The sequence below is a fragment of the Melospiza melodia genome, chromosome 2 (genome assembly GCF_035770615.1).
Source record: "Melospiza melodia melodia isolate bMelMel2 chromosome 2, bMelMel2.pri, whole genome shotgun sequence".
Classification (NCBI taxonomy): domain Eukaryota; kingdom Metazoa; phylum Chordata; class Aves; order Passeriformes; family Passerellidae; genus Melospiza; species Melospiza melodia.
The window spans coordinates 123,823,335-123,848,386 of NC_086195.1; the positions used below are offsets into that span (position 1 = coordinate 123,823,335).

Genomic DNA, 25,052 nt, shown 5'->3' on the forward strand with positions numbered 1-25,052 from the left:
AAGTGTACTGCCATATGGCATACCAGATTTCAAACCACTCTGAGGTGCATGTGTGATTTTTAGAGTGCCTGGAAGAAATGAATGAAAACCACATTCTCAATTTTATCTGTTGCTGAGCTCTGTAGGCAGAGGAATGGGAAGGCTTTGAAGTAAATTCTGCTGGAGGGATTGTGTTCTTATTTCTGAGCCACCATCCTAATGCAGCAAGGTGTAGATATAATTTATGTTTTAAAATATGCACTAATTTCAGCAGGGTTGTCAGTTTATGTGCTGCTGTGCTATTCTGGGAGGTGGTAAGAAATACTGAGCATCTTTTTGCTACTGGCAACTGTTACCATTTTCAATTCTTCATTTCCAACCCTTTTTTGTGCCTAAACCTATTTTTTCAGACTTTAATGCCTGAACTTAAGTATTGTTGAACTGTTACATTTCTGTATATGCCCTGCTTCCTTAAAAGGTTCTGTATTGATTATACTTTTGACTAGATTTCTTAAGTTTTTGTTGGTTAGTAAAAGCTGAGGAAGCATTACTAAAGGTATTTGTATCGGGGTTATTTTTCATTCAGGAGACTTTATGTAAACTTTTTAAATGCAGAAAAGATGTTTGGGGAAGTTGTGTCAGGTTTTGGTAATAAGAAGCATCTCCTCTTTGCCGAGGGCAAGCTATTAAGGTAGTTCCTTATGATCAGTTGTGTGATCAGCTTACACAGTTCTGTGAATTTTCTTCAGAATCAGAGACAATTAATTTTGAAGTTTTTTTAATGTAGAAAGGGGGGATGTAATGTAGTTGTGAGATAGCTAATTTGAATGATTAATATTTTGCCACGATAGTTGCTTAGCTGGTAGAATTTGATAAAATTAATTTTCTTGCTCTAAGAATAACTGAATGTTCACAGGGGAAATCATGTTATGCTACTTAATAATTTCCTCTAGATTTTTCTTTTAAAAAAATGTACCTTGATACAATAATTGTTCATGACCACTTCCAACACTCAGCCTCATGCTCTTTGATTTGTGTGAAACCCTAAGGCTTTTCATAAAATTCTGAGTTTTCTCCATGTTAGGTCATCTCCATGATTCGATTTAACTTGCTGTGTGCCAGTTATTGCTGTTTCTGACATTGAATGATAGAGTATGTTGTGTGTTCCAGTTTTGAAAAAAAAATGATGGCAAAGGAATGATGTTGCAGGGATGTAAAGCTGCAGTTTTACAGGTGTTTATAATTATGAACATCTCTGATGTTCTCACATGCACGGGTGAAAAATGTTTTCCTTCTTCCTAGAAAATCCTGATTGTTAGGTCTGTTTTATTTAAGAAATCAGTGTGCTGAGGTTGGCTGTTCTGATGAGTTGAAAAGCAGGAAGCTGTGGTTCTTGCCAGTGGCATCAGGAGGGCCAGGAGCTGCCCTTGGGAATTGTGTGTGTGCAATCCTGCTCTGGGCCTTGGGACAGCCCTCCCTGGTAGGAGTCACAGAGTGGGGGTTCTTAAAGCTGGGAGCATGTCCTCTTGGGTGACAGTGGGCAGCTGTTGGAAAATTCCTGTAGTTTTCAAGGAGGAGAGAACTATATACCTTCTTTCTTTCTGAATGGTTTTGGTTTTTTTCCCCCTGGCGTGTGATAGATTGTCGAATTATCTTCCTCTTTTTGACATGGTGGCTTTCTTAATAATTTAAGCAAACTTTCTTAAAAATTTAAGCAAACTTTTTAATACAAAATTATAGTTTATGTTTGTATTCCACTTAAAGACTTCTGGAGTAGAGAGATCCCCACAATAGTAATAAGTCACTGTTCTTTGCTTTTGGCATTCTGTGATACCATATGTAGCACCAAGTATATTTTCAGTTAAAAATTTTTCTTTGAAATCAAGAATGTGGAACTTTTGAAATGCAATTTCTGTTTGTCTTGGTAGGAATAAAATAAAGGACATTTTAGAGTTTTTAACTTCACCTGCTTTATGCACAAACAATTTTGAAACATAAGGTTTTGTGTCAGAATTGCCATCCATATAGAAACTGGTTTTGGAATGGTTTAAGAGGGGTGTTAGTACACTGTGAATTTGTTAGATAGTCCTCTTTCTTTACACATTTGTTTCAAAACTCTTCTTCCAGCTTTTCTAGAAATTCTTTGAAATTCTAGATATTCATATATTTAAGAAAATCTAGGTAAGAAACACTTGGGAAAAATCACAAAATGGAACTCGTAATCTGTCATTTGAAGAATCCCTGTATGCTGAACTTTTCGTCATGTGTCTCTGACTTGAACCAGAATTAGCAGCAAACAGCTCCTCAGTTCTTCCCTTTCTGAAAGACTGACTTGAATTTGTTAGCATTTTGTTTTATCTTTCAGAATTGGACTTTAAACTGTCAAATACAAAACCCTAGCTAAAACCTTTTGGTGTAATGGTCACTGCAGGTGATATGTGTTTCCTTTATTACGTATAAATGTTCTTGAATGTATTATCTCAGAAATTTCAGTGCATCAAAACCAGTGTTTGTTCTGAGGATATTACCAGCCAACCTTCATTTTCTATCAAATTGTTCTGAATACTGTAATAATTGGTGGTTGTTTGTCACCAGGTCAAGTTAAAATTAAGCTCTGCATAGGTCTTCTGTGTTAATTTTTCCTTCCCTGTCTGTGAAGGGATTTGCTAATTGCTTAAAACCTTTGTTCATCTCTTTCAGCGTTCCTCTAACATTTTGGCTGTTCTTGTCTTGTTTCTTCATCTTCTTTTTCACTGCTTGACCTTCTCATGTGAGTTATCTTTACTAGCCACTTACTAAAAGACTGTATCTGCTCTCCATGTTATTGTTTTGAAAACACCAGCAAAGAGCAATTCTGAAATAAAATTGTGATTGCTTGCCCATCCCACTTTTATTGCTTGGTAGATATAGCAGGTAATGGCACTAAGGAAGATATGATAGCATGTGTTAGCAATCAACATGTAGCCCTGGTAGATTTGTAATCTCGTTTACGTGTTGGTGCTGTTTGGAGAAGCTCTGTAGACCTGAAGCAGAATTCTTGCTGCCCTTAGGCCATCAATTTGCACATACTTCTGGTTCTGCAAATTTTCTTTGAAATGATAGATGTGTGTGGTTGGCTTGTTTTGTTTTGGGTTGGGTTTTTTAGTGAAGAATTGTTTCATAACATTTGGTGGTAATTAGCCTGAGTCAGTCATTTGAGATGGGGGGAGGAGAAATCCTGCCCTGCTGAGAATAACAGAAATCTTGTGACTCTGATTTTGAGGACCCCATGATCTCATTCCATTTTTTGGTAAAGCTTTTGTATAGGTACACAAGATGCCATTCAAAGTTTGTGGATGTGTGTGTGTATCAGTCTAATGGCTTATTCTTTGATGTTATAAATTTGACTGATAAGCATGTGCCAATAACTTTCCAAAGCTGGTGCTCAAGTCAGGATTATCTACTCTTCTGCTCACCAGTGTAAGTTGTCTTCAAGTAGCAGGTCCACACAGTCCTCCTGCCTCTCTGCTCCAGGGAGTTAGGAGCAGATAGGAAAGAGAAGGTTTTTTGCCTGTAGGGACATTGAAAGGCTGGACAAAGAAACAGTACCCTCCTCCTTTGAGGTGATTCTTCCTTCAAGCTTTATTCAAACAGGAGGCATTTTTGCCATGTGCCAGTTTTGAGTTTGGTTCTCAGACCCCAAGTGCTCATTTTGAAGCTCCCATCAGGTTGTATTCTGCAGAGAAGAGGAGTCATGTTTCTGTGGTGAGGCCAGCCAGCTTTTTTAGGTGGCAAAGCTAAAACTGGCTTCTGAAACACAAGCTAAGCAAAGTGTGTAATATTTATCCTTACAGTTGATAATTGGGCACTGTCTACTGCAAAAATTTGTTACATGGGTGTAGAAACCCATGCTAGAAATTTTGGTTGATATGTCCTCTGTTGCTTTTTTTTCTGTTCTGTTGCCTTTGTATCTCACAAAGTAAGATAGTAATATGTCTTTAATAAAAATAAATTGCCCTGAGTTGCTTTGTTTTGGATATTTTTGAAATGTTGAATATTGACTCTTTTTGAGCTCATTAATGCCTGTCATCAGCAGGAAATGTAAGAATTCTGATAGAAAGAAGTTTGCACATGTAAAGTTACTACAAGCTGGTAAAATACAAGGTGAGAATAATTTTTTTTTTTTTGCAAAGGAATGAATGAATGGTGTACCCCATTTATGGTGTCAGAACCAGTACTAGATGATGCATCATGCTTTTTATCCTTGATATTGTATTGTCATGGTAGGTTTATTTCTGATTCCTGGAACATCACCAAAATTTTGAGTCCTGTTCACGCAGCATGTCTGTTCCTGGGTTGATTTTTTGAATTTTATTTTTTTGTTTGCCACCATATGTCAAATGTGCTAAGAACTTGAAGCTTGTTGTACTGCTTTCTTAAGGTACCTAGTGCTTCTAAAATTTCAGTAGCTATAATTTGAGCACTTGATATGTTCTCAGTCTGTAGGTAGGTTCTAGTTTTGAAAAGACTAAATTTTTACTGGGAACTGTTACTTCATATTTGTCAGGAAGAAAACACTTGTGGCATTTTGATATTGCTGATTTAAATGAAAGGTTGTTATAACTAGTTTTTTGGAGAAAAATTGTGTGCATGCTTTAGCAATTAATAGTGGCTTTTTGAGACTGTTGCTCTTAGGGTTCATGTCATAGACTTTGTGTTCTGAAGCATGTGGGATGGTTGTGCTCTTTTGCAGTTTGAGATGTGTAACGTCCCTAAAGGATCTGTTCTTGTTATAGAATTCATATTTGCCATCATAATCTACTGAAAGGAATGGTAAATTACAAAGAAAGCCAATATAATTAAAATAATGCAGAAAGGAGAGGAAATTGTTCTGCCTCCTTTTAAATTAACCAGGAATTTTGAAATTATTTAAATATACAAGTACAATCTAGTGTTTTCAGATCTTTATTAGTTTTAAAAAACTCAGCGATGATACTCTTAGCTTAATTTTAGGCAAAGATGTTCAGATTGAAGCCAGAGTCTTCCTATTTCTGTTAGTGAAGCTTCTGTTCCTGCAGGTTGATAAAGCCTATTTAAAGTGTATGCAGAAAACCCCATGGAAATGCACCAGAGAAAACCATGTGATTGAGAAATATGCATGAAAAAATGCCTCTGCCTTTTGTTTCCTTTTGTCACAGAAAGGAAAATAAACCAAACACCAACCTCATGTTATTGTCTTTTAATCTCCTCTGCACCGAGGAGGCTCTGGCCTAGATCTTCACATTTTAATTGTGGAATTGGAGTACCAACCTTGAAATTACTTAATTACCCTCCCTGCCCCCATCAGCATCCTCTCTCAGTCTGGAATTTATCTGTTTCTCAGGTTGTCAATAGGCATGTAAAGAACAAAATTTAATAAAACTGTAACTAGAATTGTTTAATGAAATGTCTGATGTATTTAGAAGTCTGTTCTTTGAGCCTTTCTTTATTAGAAACAAAGTGTTTGGCCTATGTGTTTGAAAGTGGACAGCATATGTTTTCTTGGCTTTTGTTTTTTAGCAACAGATCATGTGTTTAAATGGCAGCATGACATTTTGATTTCTAACCTGCATGAGGAAGATGATTTAGTCAGGTTAGCTATTGAGAAAGAGCTATTCAACAAGGCTCTTCAGAGAGAGCTTTGACTGTTGCGACTGCCTGCTACAAATGAGGGATTTTTTTGTTTTCTTTTGTTTTTTGGTTCCCAAAAGAAAGAACAGACTTCGACATCTATAAATATTTGGGTAGTTGGATGAGCTTGGGAAATACTGTGTGGAGAGAGGGACATTATTATTATATATCCATAAATAAACTGCACTGAAGTGGTGAAGTATTCAGAGCTTCTGGAAGTTGTCAAAATTTATGAAATATTTAGCAATGATAATTTTCAAAATCCAGATAGGGTAAGAGCTAATTTTTAAAATTTTCATCATCTTTCAGTACCCTTTAGAGTGGTCAGGTTTTGCTTTGACCTCCCCTTCCTGTTTTCCATCATGAAGTAACCCTGTGTCAAGGGTTCCTTACCCAGGAAATCTTTAAAAAACAACAGACAAAATAAAATAAACCCTAACAAACAAGAAGACGAGAACTGGGACACCATTGAAGTAAATGTTGAATTCAGCTGGTGGTTGTTGTTATGGTTGACATATGTTTTGAGCATTGGGACCAGGACCAATTTCTCTGCCACAAGCAGAAGGAACAGTTGTTTGAGAACTATGAAATAGCAACTGGCTTCTTCAAGGGATGGTGGGAAGAAGAGGCATTTCCCAAGTGTTTCTGAAATGCCTGGCAGAGAAAGGTAGCTCTGAATTTTCTTTCTTGTAAATGAAATTTTATTAAGCTGTGATTGCCATCTATGTCATACTATAAAGATGGTTGAAAAATGTGCTGATTCTCATTTCATTCAGTTTATTGTCATACCGTATGGGATTTAAATGAGACCTAATGGAGTAGTAATTGGATTTGATTGGATTTGCAGTGCCTGTGTGACATGAAGGAGGATTCATGGTACTGTGCTCAGTCTGTTGTTGAGAGCAAATGCAAAAATTAAATCTCATACAAAACTGGAAACAAATAGATTGATTGAATATACCCTTAAAAAAAAAAAAAAAGGGAAGTTGAGGAAAATTGTAGCTAAAGATTTTTGTTCTAGGCTTTGTCAAATTGCTTCTGACAGGCTCATTGACTGCATGATTCAGTTGGGAGATATTTTCAATAACTGTATATTTACATATGTATATTTATAAACTGTATATTTTCAGGATATTAACTGTATATTATATGTATATAAAGTTAGGTTATTATTAGTTTAGAAGTTTAGTTAAAATTATTGTGTCTGATATTCTGTTATGCTTTAACAGCAGAAAACATATGGGTTACTGATCTGAATTTGGTTCAAACAGGTAATAGCCAAAATTGCTGCCTTGCAAAGAGATGTCTGTGAATACCTCTGAAAAGCAATTTTGAGACTAAGTGCCCTAAGAAAATGTAGCTGCTCTTCATTGGTATTGCTTTTGAATTAAGGCTGTCTTGTTCTGGAGTGCAACCCTGCATTTGTGTATTAGGTATTTCTTTGAATTTCTTTTTGAATTAGCTCTATGCTCTAGGATATACCAGATTTTGACCAAGATAGTTTCTTGTTTTCAGATTTTTCTGAGTATTGCTAATGACTGTATTCAGGGGAAAAAACCAAATGGAAACAAAAAATACCCACCTCTAATTGTGTGAGTTTTGGTGAAAAAGCACAGGCGTGGAATATACAGTCCTAAATATAGCCACATTAATAATTAATGCTTTCCTTTCTCCCGAATTCTGTGCTGTCTTGATACCAGAAGCACTTGCAATATATATATATAGTGAATTATATCCTTACCACTGCAAATGTTCTGGACAGATCAGTTCAAGAAACTTTGTCAAACCAGTCTCCTATTTTTGGTCATCATACTTGTATTTAAAGGTTTATTCATCTCTTCATAATAGAGATAAGGCTTTCTAGGTAGAATGCATTTACTAATCAGCATATATTGCTTCAGTTATTTGGCACACACAGTTTTTTTCTTTTGTTTAATAGCAGTCTCTTGAATAGCTTCATTTAAAAAACAGGTGAACTTACATTTTAATATGCCTGCAAAGAAAGAAAAAAATCCTCATTATTTCTTAGTTGAATTAAAATGCTATTTCCCTTTCTCCTTGATCCTTACCTGTTTTAAAACAGCAAATAAACAGAATCCCGATGCAGGGTTAGTAAATAGAATTTGGCACATAACTGGGCAGTAGTACATACTTCCAAAGAAAAAGGGAAATCAGAAGTTAAAATGATTTAAGTAAAGCAGCAAGAAGTCATACTCTTAAGTTAAAATACCGTTTGTCAAAAAGAGGGAGAATATTATTTTCTTCTATGTGGACTTCAGGTAAATTTATTTTTTTCTTCTGAGATGTTATACTACTGCTGTTAATGTTTTGTTGGAAAAAGTAGTTTTGGAAAAACCAAAATGGTAGTTGAGGATGGAGAGATAAGCAGAAATCTTTGTTATTACTTGAGTCAATATGTCTTTTTTCAAAGAAGTGGGCCTGGAAGCTATTATCTTGGGGGCAAATTTGGACAAGGTAATTGGCTTTGACCTTTTGCCAGATGTCTAACAGTTCCTTTCCCCCTCTCCCTTGCATCCAGATAAATGTCATGCCTTTAGGTTTTTGTTCCCTTGTTCTGGTTTCAAGAGTGGAGCTGCTTATGTAGCTAATCTGTGCTTAAAATTATTTCCACTTCTAACCCCAGTAGGACTCTCTTTTGGGGTATTCAGACAGCATTGACATAATTGGATTTCTGCCCAGATACTGTATTTAGATAGCTTTGGAGATGTCATTAATTTGACAGCTGCCATAGGAAATCTTTGTTTTGACTATTGTTACAGGGCCTGCAATGTTTCTACTGCATTTTCATTTGTAGTGTGCCACTGAACTGCTGTGATTAAAATGAGTAGAATAAGACACCATCAAATGTGTACAAGACATGAAAGGGGAAAAAATAAGTGCTAAAAACTTCAGAAGGTAGGCTGTTGCCAAATTTTATTTGGGTATGATGAGATTCTGGAATACCTAGTTATCTTCCAAACACCAGTAACAGCACAGCCTGCGGCTAAAGCTGCTGTGTGCTGTGATGGAACCAAAGCTGCATTAACACTTCTCTTGTTGCCAGTCTAAAGCAAAGTTTCTGTGTGGTTCAGGCAAAAACTGCTTCACCTGCTTTTCTGATGGTTAACTTGGAAGAACAACCAGGTTTTTGGGGGGAATATGTTCTTTGGAAGTGGAGGTCCAAGCAACTTGGCCATTATTTCCAAAAGGCAACATGAATCTGAGGATCTTAGTTCTGCACGATGAACGTGGGGATTCTGGGGACTGCTGTTCTGCCATGTTCAAAGAGAATGGCCACTGTACCACCTACCAGGCTGTATAGGTGGCAAAACCACTTCAAAGTTCCATGTGTTTGTCTCCAGTTCCCTTTGGCTCTTAGATGTGAACCTCTAGTTTGGTAGTTTTGTACTTGAACCTTATGCAGGTTATTGCAACTTGAACTTTGTTGTTTTTCATCAGTTACATCATCAGAGGACACTCACAAAAACTTAAAATCTGAAATACCAGTTTTTCACAACCTTTGATATACAAATGAACTGTGGCAAAAATACCTTGCTCCTCCCAAAGAAGATAATTTTTGTCCAAGCATTACTGAGTACTAAAACCAGATATTGTTTGAGCCTATTCTGGTGTCAGTAAGGGGTTTTTTGTTGAGTGGTCTCCCCCCACCTCAACTTTACTATTGCACTCATTCTAGTTTAGTGTCTGATTACGTGGATTCTTCAGCCCTGTGCTTTTTGGCATTGTAAATGAAATACTAAGTTTCAGTAAGCAGTAGTTTTCTGCTCTTCTTGATGGTGGTGGTTTAGAGAGGTTTCTTCAACTTGCTCCCTGTGCTGAAGTTGTCATAGATTTCTTCACCTGAGGGCCGGGGAGCCTGGGCTTCTTTCTGCTGTCCTGTCCAAGAGAAGTGGCTCGTTCATGCTGTCAGTACTTCAGATGCAGTTTGCCTTTGCAGAATAGGGCAGAGCTTGCAAAATCTTCAGTGTCAGGTACTTTGCTTGGACAAAAATGCCTAGAGCATCCTAATTTGTGGTGGCTGAGCATCTGGAGGAAGGATAAAACAGAGATACCTTCAGCAAACAGGCTCAGGTGTGGGGAATGATGGCTGTTGCTGATGGCAGCTTTTGCTGGGGAGTGCCCAAGCCGTGCCTTGTTCTGTCGGCATAAATTAACCACTTGCCACTTTGCAGTTTGAGTTATCAAGAAGTTTCTGACAGTGGTTTCCTTGAAGACATTAGTCACAATCTGCGCTGTGCATTTCCTCTAGTTCTCTCTGTCTGCCTGGTGGCTTCAAAGTCAGACACTGACCTTGGCCCTATCCCTCTTAAAATCACCATTGCCATATATTTTAGCACCAAAACAGTAGTGGTAGTATTCTTTTAAATTCAGACAGTGCTGTGTTCAATGTACACATGGAAAATTTTCTTCAGACTAAGAAAGAATGAATAATTTACCAGAATAGAAACTCTAATAAGGATTTCAGTCAGCCTTTAACTTGAATTGCCAGAAGGCTAAGTCTGCCTTACTTGACCCTCTGTGGCCCCTGGTACAGTCCATTTTCTGTTCCATCTCACCCCAAAGCAAATCATCTTAAACTGTGTAACTGAGATTTATTTGCTTATTTCAAGTGTTTGTCATCTTAGCCATGAGTGGTAACCAGTTGTGTCTGCCTAGTGTTTCTCTGATACTGAGTTAATGTCACATTCTCTTGTGGTAGCTAATTCATTGGAATATGTGGTTTTCAGTTCTCTAAAAGGCATCTGTGAATCTTTTTCCAGTGGAGGAGGTAATTTTCAGTAATCTACGTGTGCAGATTACTAGATTTCTCTGAAAAGTATATTAACATGCTGCTTGTAGTCATCTTCCACAGTCCTGAAATCCATAGGTATTGAGTTAAAAGCTCTGACTCCTGTAGAGAGTTTGGAAGAACTGGTATAATTCAGTGGGTTGTATACATCTTTGCCTTTAAAATGTTTTACATAAAGATGCAATAGGAAAAACAGATTTGTGAAGGAGCTGCTTGGGGCTGGTAAGTTGCTAACCACTGGGGTCATCCTCAAAAATTCTGACCTCATTTTATATTCAATGGAAAAGACTGTTGTACAGTTTTTACAAAAAAAGTATTAAATTATTGATAAGAAAAAGGCTGAAGCTCAAATGGAGCCAGTTATTAAACTGTTTGTTTAAAGCACTAGTTTATGAAATTCTTACTAATGATAGCTGCTAAGATGTTTCTAAAAATGGTATTCGTAATTTGAATAATAAAGCATCCTATTAAGGAAACCAAAAAATTCTTATGCTCAAACCATGGCTCAAGAAGCTCACTTAGTGAAGTATTACCTAGGGCTGAAATCTAATCCTTTCCTTTTCCCTAGAGACACTGTGAGACAAAGTTTAAGAACACCCTTGGTACATACAGTTTAGTTTCTGCTTATCTGTGGTTATTGGCAGTTATAATTGGAAATGCAGGTCTTTCCACGTACATTTGTAAGGGTTCTTGAAGTGGTTAGAGCTGTCCTAAGCATGAATCAAGATTTTTGTTGCTTCTCCTATGTGGGCTTAAGGGGTGTTAATCCATATCCTTACAGAGCCAGCTTGTAAACCCTTAAAGGAAGAAAATAAGAAAGGTTGCAAGCTCTGTTTTCTTACTGCAGATAAAGAAGGAAAAATAGGGGATTGATGTAAAATGGAGTTTGAATACTTTACTTTTTGCTGATAGTTCTTGAATGAGAATGCTAAAAAACTGGGAGCTATGATGTTTGCACAGCACATTTGTTGTGAGCTTCCTTCAGCTTGCAGAGTAACTGGTCACAGCTTGCACTTATTTGGGTGCTTGATTTTTGGTCTGAACAACGGATATGTGGGGTTTTGGTCATGGGGGTTATTTGTTTTGAGACTGCAATATTGCATGTCTTCTCAGAGTTCATAGCCTTCCTGTTGGGGAAGCTTTCTGGCCACCCATTCATGATTTTTCGACTGTGCTTTATGGTTTTTTTTTGTTGTTGTTCTCATGCAGGGACTGCTACAGAAGTTTGCAGCTCGACATAATAAAATATGAATTAGGTCATTATCAGGAGGTATCAAGATAGAAAATCCTGCTTAATCCAGGAATTTTAAAAATTGCATATTGCAATGAGTTTAGGTAGTAATTTGTTATCAGCATTTAGGTTTTTTAGTAGCTCAGACTTTTGGGGGAAGAGCTAGAGAATGTAAAAAGCATGTGATTTCTCTTAAAATAATGTGAATTTGTACAATATATGTTGTAGAAATCTCAGTAGATGCATCCACTAACAGATGTATCCCTCCTCATTCCTTTCCAGTTTAAAAAGATGCTAGTCATGCAAGTGATTGGAGGCTAGACATACAATAAATAGGAAGCTTGCAATGGCAGCTAGGTTTTGAAAGACAGTATTTATTTTAAATACTGATTTTATTTAAACTACCAACTACTTGTGTGTCATGAGTATTTCAGGTGGTTGTGCAAATACATGTCAAAAAATATTCTTGTTTTTTTGGAAATGCGTACTCCAGAGAATACGCATTTTACTGCAGGACTTACGTGAGAATACAAGTCAGCATAGATTCTTTAATTGTGTGTGATTAAAGTGTGAGCCATGCATATTTTCTTCTAGCTGCATTTCTCTTCCTATTCCCCCCCAAGTATATGTTTATTTAAAGAAGAATGAGTTGTTTGAAGGACCAATGATACGTGTCTAACTGCTTTCTCTTCGATACAGACAGCATGGCCAGAGGTGCACGGCAGCTCTTCCATCCAGACAGGAGCACAGAGAAGATGCACAACCTCCTACCTGTGTGCTGTTCAATAGAGACACGAATTTCTTAGGGTAACCTGTGCAACCTCTGGTGATGTCTCCAAACCTGGACTGCCTAAAAGAGGCCATTTAAACACAGAAATTTGTCTTTGGTTCAAGGGCTAGTCCCATTTTTATAGCTGGCATGCGAGCTCAAATATTTCCCAGTGTTTTAAGTATCTCAGTCTTTTCTGCAAGCAAGGCAGCGAACCTATTCTTGTGCCTCATTTTTCTTGCTTCCTCACTGTTAGGGAACCACAATCTTTAGAGAAGAAAAGCTTAGTTGTATAGACTATATGGTGTGAAAGGATTTTAACTCTTTTGTGTTTTTTTTTTTAAATGTTCTACACATCGTAATGCAGTGTTTTAATTTGCTGCCTTTTTGAAACCTGAAATATGTAAATTCAATTTTCCTTTTTCTTTTCTCTGTGTTTCATACTGACTCTGAAAGTGTATTACTATTTTAACGTAACCCTTTTCCTTAGCTGTAGAAGAAGGTAATATTAAGTGAGTTTTGAGACAATGTATATGACTAGGAGGTTTAAAATACAAAGTGTATACTAGAGTATTAAAAAACTTGTCGGGTTTCTTTTCCCTTTAAGCAAATTCAGGCATTGAGCTTTTGAGTGCTTAGGCTGATCTGTCTGGTGCTCCATGGAATGGGATTGTGCTTGCCCAATTGTCTGCATAGTTAAAATATTTTGAACATAGCCTATTTTAATGTAACTTCTTTTGAAATATCTGCCTAATGGAGAAGTCTTAATGGAATACTTTAATAGCCCAAAGTGGTTACCTGCAATTGCTCCAGTGTATTTCAGTCAATTACAAAGGAAGGCAATATTTAATGTTGGAGTGAAGCTAGATGGTGTAATGAACTGGCAGATTGCCAACTTGATCTTCTCCACAGGAGAATTTGTATTAATGTGATGCTTTTCATTTGTTCTCCAGAAGGTCACCAGTAATATGTCAATTGGAGTTAAAATTCCCACTCTGTGCAGTACAGGTTTATGGTCAGATCATTCTTGTGTATTAGCATATTAAGTATCAAAGAGATTATTTTAGCAATTTCATGTCAGAATTTAAATAGGAGGTGGTTGGGTATTGGGAAGAGAGCCTGAGAGAATTGTCATGGAAATTGTTGCTGTAAGGCTGAATCTGGACTTTAGCCATGGAGATAAAGAAAATGGGGCACATTAGAGCTATTAGTGAAAGAAGAGGTGGTTAATAACTGTGCATGTTTCTTATAATGTAATCATTGTAAGACCACTAATTTATTCTGTGAGATAGTAACCTTTATAATAATGTTCTTATGTTAGATGTTATTGATATTTACCTTCTGGTACTCGTTTCCAAGCATCAAATTCAAACTCTTATTTCTGACTATTGACAGAGGCTTTTTACTGTGGAACCTTTATAGTCCTTGTGTTTGGAAGACCTTGATTTAGAAAGCAAATGAGTGACTAAAGTTACTGCTGAAGACAGATAAATTTGTCTTTTTGCTTTGTGTGTCTGTAATCCCATGTTCATCCAATTCCTATACTCTGCCATTCCTATTCCTTGTCATAGTCTTTTGTTCCTCTGCTCTGGGCCTCAGGGGAAGTGTAGGGTGTGGGGAGACTCAAGAGTGCTAAGGAGCCGTGGCATTTCACATGCGGCAGGGCTGACGTTACTCCAGTAGTAGATGCATTGAGTGAGGCGTGGCAAATGGACGTGGTGCCAAATGGTCCAGAAGTGATGGGCACTGGGGATACCACGGGAGTATGCCCATGCCCATCTCTGTGCCTCTGTTTGCTTTGCTGACTTCCAAAAAAAGTTGTTGACTTGATTTCCCGAGTTTCCGATGTTGCGCCAGTTTGTCTTTTGGGTGAACACTAAGTCCTGTGTGCTGCAAGGCTTTTGAAGGTGATTCAAAATTATTTTGTACTCTACTCAGAATTTAACAATTCATTTCCCAGAATGTCTATGCTATCAAATATTTCTTTCTATTGCTGGCTAATAGGACATAGCAGGAGAACCAGAAAACTCCATGTGTGGTGCAAACTCTGCCCTGGGGGCAGGTAGTCCCAAACCCTAACTGCTGTTATAATTTTTTGACCCTTGAGAAGACAGGTCCTGAACTTCTGTAACTGAGGATTGTTTCAAGGAACACATTCTAAAGGAACATTTAAAATATAATTGAAATATTTGAGGTGTGGGTTTCCACCCTGAGTTTGTGTCACTTGGCAAATCACAGCGTTTTGGCAAAGCTTTGGTCTGTGGGGGTGTGTGATGGAAATTGACTTCTCCTCTGGGGAAGTGACTGTTAGTGTGACTCCTTGCAGAAAACTTCCTCTGGCTCTTCCAAAGCCAAGTGAAGATTTTTATTATGAGAAAAATAGAAAATGGGCTCACAATACAACAGGATTGAACCCAAGGAGGACAGAGACCAGTCTGCATCTTGTGCTTGTGTGTCTGTTAGGTTAACAGAGTTTATTTCAATATGGCTGTTGTTAGGAGTGGTGGTTTTTTGTGCATCTTCTTCCTTTGACTATTTGCACTATCACCATTAACATTCCAAACTACTTTCAATGTGTTTTAATTGAGCTGCCAAAATAAAACCATTCTTGCTCTACAGAAGGAAGTTAGCATTGTTATGTTGAGATAAACACATGACTCATTCTTTTCTTACGCATTCAGATGAAATTTGGACTGGTTTTTTTTTTTTTCCAACTGTACTTCTCTATTTGACTAATAAATACATGGCTCATTTTTCAGGTATTGATGATGAATAGTGCTGTTTTCCAGCTTACTTTCAAACATATGTTCTATTTGCAAGTGTGCATTTGTGAAGGTGGAAGCAATAATTAAGGGAGCTATTGTGTTTTTCTTTAAGGAAAACAAAAATGCCCTAGCAAAATCAGAGGCTTGGTACAGCACTTCAATAATAGATGGTAATGAGCAGTAGATGATTTGTGAGGTAGGACAAGGAAAGATAGTACTATTCAGAAGATCTTGTACCGAAAAAATGAGGAGATGTTTATTTTCTCTTTTTTAGCTCTTAATATTAAAAATATCCTTGTATTATTGACAGGAGAAAAACACGTACTACAAAACATTCAGCCAGCAGGAAAGTAGATCTGCTCTGTCTTGGGATTTTAATGTTGCTTCATTTATTAAAGCCTCTCTCCCATTTACTTTATATCTGTCCTGCAATGTCAATAGAGCGGTTTTCAGTGGGAACACAGTTAACGTCTGTAATTGGTTAGAAAAACTGATACAGCAAAGTGTTGTTGCCTGTGGTCTGAGTCTGCAGAACACTGGAAGCCCAGGTGGGACAGCAGCTATTCCAGCCATCACCGGGAAGAGGAGAAGGGATTGGTCACCCTTGAGTCTGTTTTCTGCTCTCACAGGCAAATCTTCATTCAGGTGGTGAATTGGATCAGGAGGCTCTTCTGTTGGAATAACATTTTCTCGTAATTCGCCATCCTCCATTATTCATTTTTTTTTTAATTTTGTGTGTTTTTTCAGGAGGGCTGGCAGCAGTTTGTTGTCTCTTGCAGTTGCTGGGGACCAAAGGGTGAACTTGGAGGAGCTGAGGATCAGGGAGTCTGACAATATGTTTAGGTTTAAATGTTTGTCCAACTGTGATTTTAGTAGTTCTCTTACTCCATCTATTAATTAATGGGAGAGTAAATCTCACTTTGAAACATTTGTGGAAGGCATTTATAATACCTTTGTCAATACTATTTATTCTCCCCTCACTTTGTTATGGTGCATGAGATCGCTGGGTGATGTGCTCCTTTGAAGTTAATTTCTTCATAGGAGGCTTTTGTAGAGTCACAACTGCTTGGAGCCTTTTCAGAAAAGCCTGAACAGAAACATTTGTGCAGGAGTGGCTGGGGGTTGTGTAGGGGTTTTAACACATCGTCCTTATGAGATAGAGGCTGCAGCACAAGAAGTTGCTGAGAATTTTTTTCATCCTTATGAACTGGATCTTAATGGATTGACACAGCCTGATTTTGTCAGACATCCTGTGGAGTTAGAAGGGTCATTAAAAAACAGAAACAAGTGTTTAAATACTTTGACCTCTCTTCTGAACAGTTTCTTTGGTGGCTTGAAATACTTAACAGAACAGTGGAGGCCAGGAGGGACCTCTGGACAAGCCATACATGTTCTGTCAAGGCTGAAGCTGTACCTGGGGCCATGTTCAGTAGAATTTGAGACTCTCCCAGGAAGAAGGCCCATCACTTCATAGGGTGTATGTGGCTGTGCTTGGCCACACTTGTGCCTTCTTTACATCCAGCCAGAATTTCCCTGAATGTGGTTCTGTGACCCTTTGACAAGCTTCACCACTGCTGTCAGAGCTCTCTCATTGGGTCACCATCTCTTGTGCAAGAAGGCTTCGAGCCACATGTGGTAGTAATCCAGCTGAATTGCACATCTCTGTGTGTGTGAGGGCCTTCTGGATGGAAATACTTCACTGCCCCACAAAACTCATGGCTATGCTTTTGTTGCTGTACCTCTTTTCCACACGGAGAGACATTTTCTTTTTCTTAGAAAGTACAGTCAAGTTAAACTGACTAATACAAAAGTGAAGGAAACAGTAAATAATGGTGCTTTGTAAAATACAGTCTTTCTAAAACTAGGCTGAATTTTTAATTCTGTTTCTTGATTGATTTTTCTCTGTATTATGAAGGCTTAACTTGTATGTAGTTTGGATTGTTTGGGGTTACAATTGGCCTGTATTCATTGAGAGAAGTTAAATATGAAGATGGGGTCTGTTTATGCTAAACAGGTGGATCAAGTTCAAGCCATTCTGCCTGCTCTTCAGCATCTCATAGGAGGCTTTGACAGCCTGAAAGCTAAATTACCTATTTGGTAATGTTCTAAGTTTAGTGCTAGAACTAAAATACATGTTTGTTGTTTCAGGTGGTGGTGTATAGAACTTTGTTGTAGAGTCCTGCCTTTCACTGCCTGGATCCTTTTAACAGTGTGTCAAAGGTGAGTGGTTCAAGTTTGGTGGTTATTTTCATAACTTAAGGTAACAAGTGAACTAGAGGTATTGCTTGGTTTTGGCTTTTATGTACTAACAGTGTAGTTGTGATTTTTCGAATTTTTCAACTGCTGGATGAATTATTAAATTGCCTGTCTTTTTCTGTCCATGATCTGGGGCAAATTGGTTCTAGTTCTTACATTCAGAAAAAAAAATCCAAGAAAAAGTGATAGGTTCAGACTGTTAATTGAGAACTAGATATTGCTTCCACTGCTTTATGACTGCTGTATCCTGCTACTCTCTGTTTTGACTTGGGATGTTTTCCCCTGAAGGTGCTGCCTGAAAGCACAACATGATGGTGTGGGAAGTGTGGAGGAGAAGCAGTCATCCATAAACCATGGCAGGGCAGGCTTTGTATTATTCTTTGGTTGAATTCTAAAAACTAAGTAATAGCTTTGACAGTGTTGAAAGTATTGGGTGTAAAGAAGGTTTTCATGTTTTGTGTGAGAGCAGAAGAGAATTGCATTTAGTATATAGAGAGCATCTTCCTAGGCTGACTGAGGACCTGAAATAGTCTAATGAAGCTGATGTGCTGTAGAACATCTTTTTGTGATAGAGTTTGGCTGGCCTTTTTCTTTTAATTTGTGTACACTATTGTCGGTTTCTAGTAGCTGTAGTTGGTCTCTGTGGCTTAGTAGGAATTTATTAACATTACTGCTGTACCAAAAAATAGAAGTAAAATGGTAGAACACTGAATAAGCATTCAGCGTTGTAGTATCGCAGCATGGAATCTTGGCTTTATTCAGTACTTTACCATGTGGATTTCTTACTTCTTACTCAAATTCTCTGTTTAAAAAAAATGTTGCCTTCTTCAGGGGGAAGTTATGAAGTCCAGTTATTGACATTTTGGAACCTACAAATGGAAAGCAATAAATTAAGTTGTTGTGTGCCTTGATATTTGCTGTGAGTTCTATTAAATACCTAATTTATTGTTATGAGATGTTGAATTTAGATTTATTTATTCAATAAAATGAAGGTGAACCATTTAGAATTAAAAATGCAATCCAGTCTTAACTATAATGTCTCCGTATGCTTTTGCAAATGATTGATTTTCCTTTAAACTGAAAAGGAAATTCTGAAGTAATACTGAGATAGTGGGCTTTTGCACTATATTTTCAAATTATCTGACATATGTCTTTAAATGTACTGGAAAAAATTTGTAACCCAGGCTTTTCTAACAGATCAGTGTAACCTTGAGCACTTAGGTGTTTAAAGACTGATAGTAAGAAACCTTTTGAATTAGTTTTCTTTAATAATTTTTCTATGATGGATAAGTAGCAAAGTCAAAATATTCTTGAAAGAACTGTAAATGTGAAAACAAAATAAAAACACAGTCGTAAAGCAAATGATTAATCAAGCTTTTGACTTAGTCATTGTAAAATTATTTTTCTGCAATAATTTCTTCTCAAAATTAAGCCAGTATATTTTTGGCTATGGACTACATTATGTATTTATTTCAAATGTGTAATGTAAAACACAGAGCTTTATCTTTGGAATCTCTTACTTGTCCTTTTTTATAATAGTTTTAAGTTAAATATTCAGTGAAAATAATTTTAAAAGTACTCCACTGCTCACTTAAAGGAAATAGGTGTCTGAAGTCCTGGTCATGTACTTAGTCATGTTTATTTCTTGAGCTAGTTGCTGTGATATACAGCATATTGAGCAATTTTTCTTTTGCTCTTTAATGCAGTAAATGTGAAGGGTAACCAAACATGCCCAAAGTGGAGTTCTTTGTATCAGGTGAAAGTTTTATGTGTTTTGTCAAGAGGCAGTAAATAGATAACAGCTCACTGAAAGGCGTCGAGGAAGCACTACCTGGACATGTCATTTGGTGGGGTGTGCAAGGAATATCTCTCCTTTTGTATCTTTTTTTTTCTCCTTTTTTATTGAAGAATGAGTACTCGGGACATTCACTGTGTATGACTGGACCACACTCAATTTCAGTAACAAAATTAAATCTAACCGTATTAATATTTTGTGCCTTTTTCCATCACTTGTGGGCTTGTTTCTGCTGGACTGTATTCATGCAAAACCTGGAGCATTCTAATGTTGTTCCCAAAGGGAAATGAATGTGTAGGTCTAAGTTCAGTAAAGCCTACTTACGTAATGCTTTGTTGAACCAGTATGTAGTACACCTTTTGCCCTTTGAAAAGGAAATGAAATTGGCAACAAAGTAAATTTTCAGAAATTACGCTCCAAGCCCTCAAACTTCACCAAACTGCAGGCAATCATGTATCCTTAGAGGATTTTGTTGTGGTTATCAAGGTCTGCCGCGTGGCTTTTATGTAGCTGGGCAAGCTGGCTTTTTTCAGTTTGCTTTCCTCTCCCTCTCCTCTAACATCATATTTTATGTAGTGGTATTCTGTACTTGTGAACTTGTCCCTGATTCACTTGCAGTAATAGAATCAAAACCGAGATCTTATGTGGTATTTTCACAACAAAATATTTTGAAAAGTGATTTCAGTATTGATATGCGCATTGAGCATTTTGTATTTTAGATTAAAATCCTTTGGGAAACGTTCTGTGATTTTTTTGACACTTGATACACTCATATGGAATGATTGGTTCTTTAGAGTTACCTCTGTATATGAGAGGGAGATTGTTAGATGAGAATCAAACTGGTATGAACAAAATTATCGATGTCTTCATACTCAGCAGATTTGTCAAAGGCTGCAGTACCACATAGAACAGAAATCCTTGTCTGTAAAGATTCTCAGAGCAACCATGATAGAGATGAGCTCCTCACATTTTGAGACTGGGGACCTGCACAAAGTTTCTGACTGATTGAGCCTCCTCCTCTGTTTGAGAGGAAGAAGCACCACAGACATTTCAACTTGTTGGAGCTGTTTGTGATACTGTATCAGAATATTTTTTGGTATTTTTCTGTGATCCAGCATGTTTGTAGTTGTTGATTTTGGATGTTTTTTAACCCAAGGAAAATGATACCTGTTCTCAGTGTTTCATATGAGTTAGTTGTGGGAAACTTTGATTCTGACAGTTATGAAGAGAATGAAAGGTATGTGCTGAGTGGATGTCTGGATTCCTTTCTCTTAAAAAAATATTCCTGTAATTATGCCAATTATCTCAGGTGCCCAAAGTGATTGTTAGACTTTGAATGCAACTTCAGTGTTACTTAAATATATTTACAGACATTTAGTACAATAAATGAATTTATAGAATACTGCTTATTATGTTATGCGAGTGGCATAATACTTTCTAACCTATAATTGAGATGGTGGGGAAGAACACTTTCAGCCCACTGTTACACTTCCATTACCACAGGTATGCACTTCAAATAAATTGATCTTCCCTAAATTACATTATTTTAGTATTTCTTTTTTTAGATTTTTCTTTCCTACTTTTTTTTTTCTTGTTTCTCTTTGTAGTAATTGTAGCTCTACTTGAACTAGGGGCATGTTTTAATTTAGTAATAATATGAAAGTTAAGAATCAGTTGTCTATATTTTTCCAGTTCTGATAGTTTCAGGTGCAACTCATGATTGTAGGTATCAGCAGTATACCTGTAACCGTCCACAAATGTCCTTTGCAATGTGCTTTAACTGCAGTCCATATGGATTCCTCATCAGAGAACACTGTTCAGCTTTCATCAATGCAGGAAAATTAATTTATGTAAAAATATAACAATGACCACATTTATTTTATGATGGAAGTAGTTTTGGTATATGATAACCAATATGGGCTTTGTCTTGTCATCCAGCTTGTCAGTTTTTCTAAGCCAAATGGTTTGGTGTGTCATCTGGATGTTGAAGTTGGTGAATTTCACAGAAGGGAGGAATATTTAAAAGCTAGTGTGGTATATTTCTTGTGGAATTTCGTTTCTAATAATTTGGCTAATTAATCTTGGATTACAATTACTCTTTGCACTGTAGTAACAGAGCTTCAATTGTACTAAGCAGAGAGAACTGAGAAAATGAGCTTGTCCTGTTTATTTTTTAAGCCAGTAGCAATGCAAAGCACAGAATACCATGCATACAGATGCAAACCTTTTACACTTCTTTTTTCCTTTCCCTGATTTTGAGAGCCTTACTTTAAGACATCACAGGCTCCTTGCCGTCTTGTGGACTGAAGCCCCACTTTCCTTTGTGCTGTCTTTTCACACCCTTTTGTTTCAGGGATCGCCTGCAGCCCTCATCCCTCCTTATTTTGGAGGCTGTTGTTTGTGTCAGCTGCTTAGTTGTTCCCAGCAGTAGAGCCTCGGTGTAGCCTATTTTCTACCTGCTCCATCCTCTCTTTTATCCCCCCACCTTTCTTTTAAATGATCCTTCTCCTGATTTTTGATTCAGCAGCTTTATGCGTAATCCTTCCAGGTACTGTTGTTGCCACTCAGACTGTTTTTTTCCTTACTGGTTTGGGTCCTTGAAGTTTTGTAGCACACCTTTTCCTTGTGACTGCTTGTTCCACTTTTTCCTATTAATATTTAAAATCTACCAGTAGCCTGATTTTTTTTTTTTTAATGTACAATACCATCAGACGTGTTCATGTATATGAGCTAGAAATGTGCCTTATGCAAGCAGCTACAGCAGGTGATGTCAGAGAGATTATTTCCCTGAAGCGGCAGGGTGTTGAGGGATCCAAATTTTCCCAAGAGAGTGATTTTGAATTCTCTGTCTTGCACCAAAATCCTCAGCTCTTAGCACATTCCCTGATAAGCTCAGTTGTCTCATACCATTAGTTCTCAGGTTATCACATACCAGCCCCAAAAATGCTGTTGAATGAGGGTTAGACTTCTCTTTATATTTGATCTCTGAATTTGCTTTTCAAGATTAAACAGTCAGAGTATTAGTTTTCCTTGCTTAGTTCTCCCTGAAGATTACTGAAGGGTATTTTTTGCCAGCCTTAGATTTGCATGGGGTCTGGAAAGGTCTGTTCCATTATTGCTGGGTAGAGGGCTGGTTTATGATGGTGAAGATCAGGATGCGTGGGGATGGGAAAGATTTATCTCAAAATGAAAGAGTGTTGATGTGCATGAGTTTGCTTGAATGTTTGGACTAGAACTACAAAGCTTGTATCTGTGTTTTTAAAATTGATTTTGAAACTACCTCATAAGCAAGGCTTTGACAATTGTGCTCCATAGAATTTGAATTTACTGTCAAAGGGATGATGGAAGCTGGCATTCTCAGCTGCTGACTTGCACTTCAGGCACTCTTTGGATGCATGGCTGCTGTAACATACTTTCTGACTGCAGTGAGGTACTGAAACTTCAGGAAGTCGTGAGCTGTAAGTCTTCTTCCATGTGACTGCTCACACATCATTATGTGGCCAAAATGGGGGTGTCCCATTTGTGTGCTGGGCTTATGTCCATTGTCTGAAGAGCTACTGCTGCTTTGTATTCCTCAGGAAAAAAAGTGGTGGCAGTGAGATCTTAAGCCTGCTGGTTGTTGTGACCTGCTTCCTGCCTGGGGTTTAGGACAAGGGGAGAAAAAGGACAGCACGAAGTAGGTCACTGGTCAGCTAAAGATTCTGGCCTGTAGGTGGGTGGCTGGGCATTTTGGAATTTCCACATCCTTAGTCAATACCCTAACTAATCCTGAAAAATTCTTGAAAATAAGAGAAACAAAACTGAGGGCAATAATTGATAAAATTACATAGTGCTGCTTAGCTTTACAGACTATAGTTTGGTTTCAACGTGGAATTTTTTGAACTCAAATAACAATACAGAACAAGACCTGTTCCTCAGACTTTATTTTGCAAGAAGCTAAAGAACAAATAAAGTAAAAATGCTTGGTATTACTCACTTGAAACAGTCAGGGATTGTATAGTAGAGGAAAGGAAAAGGGATGTCTTTTCTGTAAGTTCTTCCTGGGGTGCAGAGAAGGAAGGGATGAGTATATCTTCCTACTTGTTCCTATTATTTTTTTTGTCTATTTTTTCTATATTCAATTTTATTCTCTGTTACCTTGAGGTGATTTGTGATTTTTTACATACTGGCTCCTATTTTTGTTTAATCATGGGGTTGTAACCTGCTGCTCCGTTAATGCACTGTGCTACAGCTTCCAGTATTTGTGTGTTGGTTTTTGCCAGAACACCTTTCCTTGAGGCTTGATCCAGATTTGGTAACACTGTTGTCTTGTTTGAATGAGGTCTGAGTTAGATAATGAAGAAATTGCCTACTTCTGCTGTGCCGTTACTTTTAACAGGGTTGTGGTCTGTCACTTTTGCATATTGAGTACAAGTAATGCTTAGCACTTGACAGCATCTTGTATTACTGTAGTATTTTGTATGGCTTCCAGCTGAACAGGTGTGTGAGAGCAATGGCATAGTCATTTTTATTGAAAATCAGTAGCTGTATAAATTTTTTAATTTGTACTAATCTGGAAGGAACAAGAACTCTGTGGTTAAAGGTCCACATTTCAGACCTGTGGTTTTGAATTTGTCTTTGCCTTTATTTAATCTTTCTTCTTGTACAGATGTTAATCCTCACAATCTCTGTCCATGTTTGGAAATCATTTATATCCCTTTCATTTTTGTTGATGCATTTTATTGTTATCTGGCAGGAATAGGGAAGAAAATGTGTCTGGGAGCGTGTGAGGGTAGAATGTCTCATCAGTGCAAGAGTACATAGCATTTCTGGATCAAAGGGAATGTGATGTAGCAGCCAAAACCAAATGTTTAATTTTGAACCAAGTTATTGCAGGGAGGTTTTATTCAGGAAAAGCAAGCTTTGGAGAAATTTCACAGAAGATAAAAATAATAGGAAGAGATATAAAGGCATTTGGTAGTACTCCATTTTGTTCAAGCACTGAAGGTGAGAGTAGAAATGAAGGACGATGACAGTCTGGCATCACAAGGCAGTGTTGTTCTCTCTTGAATGTATATTTTGCTCTTATAAATGCAGACTTCTCTAATTGCTTATTTTTGCTTTTGGGTAACTGTTTCTGTGGAAAAAGTCAGATATTCCTGCAGTGAAAATTTACTTTCAAAAGCTTATCCTTTTGAGCAGCAGATCTGGTGCAGTGGAAAATTGTGTTGGCCTAATAGCAGTGGAACAAGTTTTGAGGTTGTCTGTAAGCCTCCTTAGAGCAGCTGGCACCTGAACTGCAACATAAGAGCTCAGAATAAGGAGCATCCTCCTAACGTACTTACAGAAGCATGTGTTCTCTGGAGCACTCCTGGGGTTTTAGAAGAAGGGTTTTAGAAAATCCTCTTTCATCCTCTTCCCTCTTCTCTGAAAGGTGTTTCTCTCTTGGCTTTGTGTCCCTCTCCATCAACTGAGGAATTAGCAATAGCTAGCTGTTGTAATTGTGTAGCAGAGCACTCACAAGTACAAGTTTTTGGAAGAGGTCCTCATTTAAACTGAAGGAAGATATTCAAGAAATAATTGGATTGAAAGAAATGAATGCTACCAACAATCCAGACCAAAAATTTGGTCTTGGTTTTAAATTTACAGCATTCTTTCAAAGTTATAGGACACAAGTCATTTTGAACCTGTTTGTTTAGGAAAGTTTGAGGGTTAGTGTTTCCTCTGCATTTGTGCTTTGGTAGCAGTGAGAGGATTCCTTGTATTGACTCTGAAGTGCTGTTAGATGGAAGAAAAAGTAAATTTAAGGGGAGACTGGG

General features: G+C 37.5%; 1 protein-coding gene across 3 annotated transcripts in view; it reads left to right on the top strand.

Moving 5' to 3' along the window:
• NCK2 (NCK adaptor protein 2) overlaps positions 1-25,052 on the top strand; it is an 84,108-nt gene that overhangs the window by 14,464 nt on the left and 44,592 nt on the right. For all 3 annotated transcript variants that reach the window (XM_063149852.1, XM_063149850.1, XM_063149851.1), the window contains exon 2: positions 17,352-17,423. The gene's annotated coding sequence lies outside the window, so the exon portion shown is untranslated. The remainder of the gene's footprint in view (positions 1-17,351; positions 17,424-25,052) is intronic.